The following is a 7,038-nucleotide window of genomic DNA, read 5'->3' on the forward strand; positions in this document are numbered from 1 at the left end:
CTGCACACTTTGTCCTTTCTCTTGTCTTAATGATTGCCAATTCATTACTGCTTTTTGCATGTGACCTAATGGATAAAATCGTTTCTTAAGTGTAGCTGTAAACTCAAACCAAAAAGAAATTATTTTACCATATCGGCTAAGATCTTCCTAAGTTCTGCTCTCCCACCAGATTAAGGCTGTGCCTCCTAGGGGAAGAGTGGCTAACTGGATCTTTGAAGCATCATTAGTAAACTTCTGAATCCTACAATAAACTTCAACTTGTTTTATCCAATTATCAAGTTTCTCTACATCCACTTCTCCATTATAGGTTGGCAATTCAAATTTAACATCAAGCTTGAACAAAGGTGAATTAGACTCGGACTGTACAGGTTTTTTTTTCTTGGGGGAAGAAATAGAAGAAGAAGATGAAGAAGAAGAAGAAGAAGAAGATGAAGAAGACGAGGATGGAGGTTCAGGAGGGTCACTACCACCTCCTACTCCTTTGTCTTTGATGTCTTTCGAAGGGGATTCACCTTCCTTCTTCTTCTTTTTGTCTTTTCATTCTTTTTTCTTCTGCCTATCCTTGTACAACTCTTCCACCATCATCTTCATGTCTAGGAATGCTTTACAAAATTGTTCTTCATTCTCAAAGAGTTTAGGATTAACACATTTTCCTTCTTCTGATTGTGCCATGGTTGATCCTCGAGTAACTCGCCTCGATCCGATCTTTGGATTAAATTCTTCAAGTGCACCTTCTCCTTGCTTTAATTTCAACCTGGTTAACATCCACCACTTGCAATTTTTTTTCTGTTAAACTGCTCTGATACCACTTGATCTGTAATTAAGGCTAAATAAAATTATGCTTAATTTAAATTATAGATTTTTCCCAATCGCAAACAGAATTACGTGGTTATAATATTCAACCATTGAAATTACAAAAGCTAAGCTCACTTAATCCTTTGCACAACTTAATAATGTTAAATAATAACTTAAAGAAGAAATTGAAAATCAAACGAATAAAAGAGAATTAGAAGATAGAAGAGAGATCACGAGCTTGATAACGGAGTTCACTCAATATTAGCTATGTCTTCGGGTCCGCTTCTCAATGTAGGACCGCTTTATTAATATCACCAAGCAAAATGCCTTGTTAGAATATTCAAGCTTTGGCAAAAACTGCATCAAACCTCTCACAATCTCTCACTTTTTTTACAATTCTTGGTGCATAGTAACACCTTGCAATCTCCTCTTAGCAATTCTCCACTTTCAAAAGCATGAAAATTCTCTCAAGTTATCACTACTTCAATGAATTTTCCATCCTACACTACCCCCTTTTATACAAGAAAATTGCTCAAATTGGTATAAAACCAATTGATTTTGCAAAATCACATTATCTCTCCATTTTTACATATAAAATCTTGAAAAATCTCCTCTTAACAAATACAATAAATCTCGTTTAACATTAACCTCCCAATTTGTTTTAAAACAATATGTTATTTAGCCCTTTATGGAGGTTATCCGTGCTTTTACATCTGAGAATTTATTTTTATACTAAATAAGGTTTTTTAATCCCCTTATTAATAGGGGAAGGAGATTTTAAAATCTTTTGAAATCTTTCGAAAGCCATTTAAATAGCCTCAAATATTCTCCTAATAAAATGGGCTTATAAAACTTTATGTTTAGGAGAATTAAATCTTATTTAAAGATTTATGTAAACAGAGGGATTTTCCTTTTATCATAAAGAGTAGTAAGGCAAGAGGATTTTAAGGCATGGGTTAAGGGATTAAATCCCACCAAATCCTCCTCAATTTATTTATTTTAAATCATATATTTTTTTCTTTTAATAATTATGGTTTAATCCATATTTGTGCCAACTCACTACTCTTGCCATGTCATATGTCACATGTCTTGCCAAGTGTCACATTTTGGTGACGCCATGTCATCATTTTGACCAAAACTTTGACTGGTCATAACTTCTACATACGGACTCCTCTTGAGCCCGTTCAAGCTGTGTTAAGACCGTGTCAGCAAGCCCTACACAATGATGCCATTTTTGTGAGATTTTGAGACTGAATTTTTCAGATTTTTCTAGATCCACCTGGATCAGTATATGGAAGGTTATTACATGTTAACTATAATCTACTTTCATGTTTTGCAATTTAAAAAAATGAAAACTAGTCTGTGCTACTGGCTTTATTAGCTGATATAATTGTTATATTGGTCGCAAAGATAAGGCAGCTAAGGACGCGTTGAAGTATAGTTATGGAAAGAGTTTTCGTGGGTTTGCAGCTACACTTTCTCCATCGCGTGTCCAACAACTCTCAGGTAAGCTGGTTTATATTCATATATTTGTATATATATTAAAGTATACGTGCTGTTCGTATGTTTTGATATGCTGTTGAATTATAGGCATGGATGGTGTGGTTTCGGTGTTTGAGAGCAAGAAGTTGAAAACCTTAACAACTAGATCATGGGATTTCGTTGGCTTGCCTGCATCTGCTCAAAGCAATAGTTTGGCTTATCAGAGCGACATCATTATTGGCCTTTTGGACACAGGGAAAATTGTTAAAAGGATAGAGTTTAAGTTGCAAATGTTCTTTTGTAATTAGCTTCATAGTTTTATTTGGTTGAGACATTTAATGTTCTTTTGTAATTAGCTTCATAGTTTTATTTGGTTGAGACATCGGAAGCAAATAAAATAATGCAATTTATTCCACAAGTTTGATGGACTAGAAATACTAATATGATAACTTATTCGCGCTGTGTTATTTTTCTTTCATCTTTTCTTAACGTGTAATTAGCTTAAGGGCTTTACTTGTAATTAGATGAAAAATTAAATTCTTAGAAATTCACACAAGACTAATTCTTTGAGAGATTTTAATGCTATGATGATTTAGTCATTAAGTTTTCACATCTTTGTTCTGCTGTAGGAATATGGCCAGAGTCGGAGAGTTTTACGGATGAGGGATTTGGTCCTGTTCCCTCCAAATGGAAGGGTGGATGCCAGACAACATCAGATTTCTCCGCCTGTAACAAGTTAGACTCGTTTCTACTTATTTTATTGTCGATATATTACATTATTTTTTTTTACTTGTAAATTAATTTCGAAGATCCAATTTAATATTGATAGTCGGGACATAATTACATATATTAGAGTCATTTATATTTTTAAAGTGATCTGCAGATTATTAGATAAGCTCAGCAAATTTTTGTGTTTTTGGAAAAATTAATTTTTTTTAAATCTATAGTATCTGACAGATCAGTTTATGCACCCCGCCCAAAACCACATACAAAATGCGGTCACAACACATATAATATCAGATTTGCATAGAGCTCATATGACAATTTGCCAAAAAAATCTATCGAATAATTTTCAAATGTAAACTCTACCGCTGCTACCAATGGAAGAAGACAAAATTTTCCAACGCCCTATGCCAAATCCCATGAGCCAAAAACCTTCCTCCCAAAAAGGAAGTATCAAAAAACCTTTAGAAAAACACTATTGTATCAAATACCATAAGCTCGAACTCTACTCTAGACAATGAACATGAATACTTGAAATAAAAGGGGAAAGCGGGAATAATTATCATCATAAAATTTTACCTCAACAATACTCAAGAAAATCATATAACTATTGCTGCAAACCTTCTCATACTCTAGAAGGAATTTCCTCAAAACCCACCTCTCCCTGATTAACATTGCTATCAATGGCTAAATTTGCCAAATAATCCGCAATCTTATTAACTTCTCTGTAACAATGGGATACCAAGAAAGATTCAAACAATTCTAATTTTTGTAAAATGGGATCAAGTATATACTACAAATTCCAACAATTCGATTTCTTTTTCACAACACATTGAATAATCACCATAGAATCTTCTTCAATTATTAAGTCCTTAATTCCCAAAGAAATTGCCATATCCAATCCAAAAGACAAAGCATGAAATTCCGCATAATTGTTAGTTTTAAAACCAATAGCATGACACTTAGCTCGAATAAAATTTGCATCGTGATCATAAATTACCATGCCTACCCCAACCGGCCAAGGGTTACCATGAGAGGCCCCATCAAAATTCAGTTTAAAGTGTCCCTGCGGAGGAGGTTTCCATCTAGTACAGCATCTCTTACCTATTGCATCATTCTTTTTTTAAATTGAACCATGAGAGGGTAAAATTGACTGCAGCTTCCAAACTCTAGTAACTCTACTATCTTAGTGCGAAAAAGAAGTAAGATTTTCCAAATTCTTATAAATAAATGACAAAGCAACCTCAGAGATTGAAGACTCAATTTTTAATTGAACCTCAGACACAGGAGACCTTGTTTTTTTAAATATCCTTTTGTTTCTCTCTAGCCAAACATTCCAAATCACAATAGATACAGATATGATCCAAAGGCATGCATAAAAAGATGAGCCAAACAAACTAAACATATGATTTAATGTGCAGAAAACTTATAGGAGCAAAATTTTATCGTAGTTTCACCAGCATTCCACCTCAAGGAGATTTCTTGTCTCCAAGAGATGGAGAGGGCCATGGAACACACACCTCATCTACATCTACTGGGAATTTTATTAACAATGCAAGCCTCTATGGTATTGCTCAAGGAGAAAGTCGAGGTGGAGTCCCTGGTGCAAGGGTTGCTATATACAAGGTTTGTTGGACGGACGGTTGTTATGATGCAGATATTCTTGCAGCCTTTGATGATGCCATCTGTGATGGTGTGGACATTCTTTCTGTGTCACTTGGATATCGTTTGCCTGTCAACTACTTTGAAGATAGCATTGCCATTGGAGCATTTCATGCAATGCAGAGGGGAGTTCTTGTATCAAATTCTTCTGGAAACTCAGGACCCTATAGGGCAAGTCTTGCAAATTATTCTCCTTGGTCTTTAACTGTGGCAGCAAGTACCATTGATCGCAAGATGGACGCTGAACTTCAATTGGGAAACAGCATTTCTATAGAGGTAGAACTCTAAACTTGTCTTCGAAACAGCATTTCTACAAAGGTGATTGAACACTTTTAGCAAAACATTTTTTATCAATTGAAACTATAAGCCAACAACCATTTTACTCTCTATACAAATTCAAACTCATCCTCTATAATTTGACTCAGTTTTTCTTAAAAAAATAAAATTGAGCAACTGTGTACAGGGAATTGCTATAAATACATACGCGACGGAGAAACCATGGTATCCTTTAGTATATGGAGGGGATGTAGATAATGTTTCTGGAGGCTATACTCCAGATAACTCTAGGTAACAAACAAAGCATAATTCACTATGCAATTTACAAAAATTGTAGTATATATATAGATAGAGAGATTATGTTTTTATCAAGATTCTCCAAACTTATTTATTTCTATGAAAATTTCAGTGGTTGTCTATTGGGTTCTCTGGATAAGACAAAAGTGAAAGGAAAGATAGTTGTTTGCAATGTTGTTAGCACTCCTCCAGATTATTCAGTTTTTCTAGCTGGTGGTGCGGGTGCTGTTATAATTTATGATGGACGTAATGACACAGCCTTCCCATGGTTAAACCCTGCGACAATAATAACTACCAAACAGTCTAAAATAGTGTTGTCTGACATAAACTCAACTAGGTAAATTTTATTAAAGCTGTAAATGTAAGTGAAAATAATTATGCTGGGGATCATAGATTACTATAATTATTACTGATATTTGTAATCCATCAGCTCTTCCATTGCAAATATTCAAAAAACTACAACTCCGAAGGCACCTGCACCAATAGTGGCTTCATTCTCATCACGAGGTTTCAATCCAATCACACATGACATTCTCAAGGTGTGTATTAATTTCTTTTCTTCATAACGTTAGTCTATGTTATAAAACAAAATGTTTTGAAAATAAATTAATGCTGTGTTCCCCAAATATGGTTAGAAACCGCATTTGTTATGTGGAAAATAATATGATTTAATGGTGGCTATGTGTTATCAGCCAGACATCACTGCACCAGGTGTGGACATCTTAACGTCTTGGGCCAAAAATGTATCAGTTACTGGTTATGCATAAGATACAAGGTTTTCCAACTTTAATATAATATCAGGGACATCCATGTCATGCCCTCATGCCGCAAGAGCTGCAGGGTTTGTTAAGTCTTATCATAACGATTCGTCTCCTGCGGCTATAAAGTCAGCTCTCCTGACTACAGGTATTTGACTACTTGAACATCTCTTTGGTAATTTCTATATCAATTTAAATACAATTGCCAAATCCAAAGCAATGACAATTTAAATTGTGGTGCAGCTTTTGTAATGGATGAAACATTGCCAGGAAATGCGGATGTAGAATTTGGGTATGGGGCTGGCCAGATTAATCCAATGAAGGCAGTCGATCCAGGGCTTGTTTATGATGCAGGTGTAGATGATTGCATCAATATGCTTTGCAGTGAGGGCTACAATGAAACAACTTTACGTTTGGTGACAGGAGACTTCAGTAGCTACGACCAGATAACACCATCTAAAAATGGAGCACGAGAACTAAACTACCCTTCTATAATGGTTTTTACTGATCCAGGAAAGTCATTCCAAGCTAAATTTGCAAGAACAGTTACCAATGTAGGAGTTGCAGAATGTACATACAAGGCGTTTATAAGTGCACCCTTTGGAATCAATGTGACAGTGGAACCAGACACATTATCATTTTCATCTCTAAACCAGAAGCTATCATACAATGTCACCATTGAAGGTGGATCCATTGATACCAACACATTGAGTTCAGGCGCCTTAATCTGGAGTTATGGGAATTACACAGTGAGAAGCCCAATTAGTGTGTATGCTCTCTCACTGTAGCTTTTCATTTGAACTCCAATATCTCATAGTAGTGAATTGTGTGGCAACACAACACATATATTTGACTGTATTTGGTTATTTGAACTTGTTGTGAAGACATGTGCATACTTAGATAAGACTACCATAAGAATATTCGCGATTACATCGACACAAAGATACTAGAAATTATTAAATGTACAAATTAGTTTCAATCTTTTTTGTGAATATGTTTTTAAATAATGATATTTTTAGCATGGAAACATTATCTTTTTGTTAAA

The 7,038-nt window shown here is 34.9% G+C and overlaps 1 pseudogene; it reads left to right on the forward strand.

Annotated features, from left to right (window-relative positions):
* The first annotated feature begins 2,086 nt into the window (after window positions 1–2,086).
* Window positions 2,087–6,781, forward strand: LOC131038851 (cucumisin-like; annotated as a pseudogene).
* The last annotated feature ends 257 nt before the right edge of the window (window positions 6,782–7,038 follow it).

This window comes from Cryptomeria japonica, chromosome 9 (genome assembly GCF_030272615.1).
Source record: "Cryptomeria japonica chromosome 9, Sugi_1.0, whole genome shotgun sequence".
Classification (NCBI taxonomy): Eukaryota; Viridiplantae; Streptophyta; class Pinopsida; order Cupressales; family Cupressaceae; genus Cryptomeria; species Cryptomeria japonica.